The following is a 310-nucleotide window of genomic DNA, read 5'->3' on the forward strand; positions in this document are numbered from 1 at the left end:
TCATCTTTAAAGAGAAAGCTGTGATTTTACAGAGGTTGGCGTGCATGTTGAACAAGGTAACGCTGCGCAGGATTCAAGTTGAACAAATTGCGAACAAAGAGGAAATCGAGAAAAAGGAAACACACACTCTGAATATAAAACAAAACGAAGGGAAGGGGAACGTTGGGAAGAACAATGAAAACATAAAAAAAAAGGTAAAATATAAGACTAAATAAAAAATATATATATAATTAGGTAAGATTAAATAAGATGGAAAAGAAGGAAGGACAAGAAAACACACGAAAGTCTCGCTTTTGTCATATTCTTGTGT

The sequence above is a fragment of the Penaeus monodon genome, chromosome 33 (genome assembly GCF_015228065.2).
Source record: "Penaeus monodon isolate SGIC_2016 chromosome 33, NSTDA_Pmon_1, whole genome shotgun sequence".
In the NCBI taxonomy this organism is placed as follows: Eukaryota; Metazoa; Arthropoda; class Malacostraca; order Decapoda; family Penaeidae; genus Penaeus; species Penaeus monodon.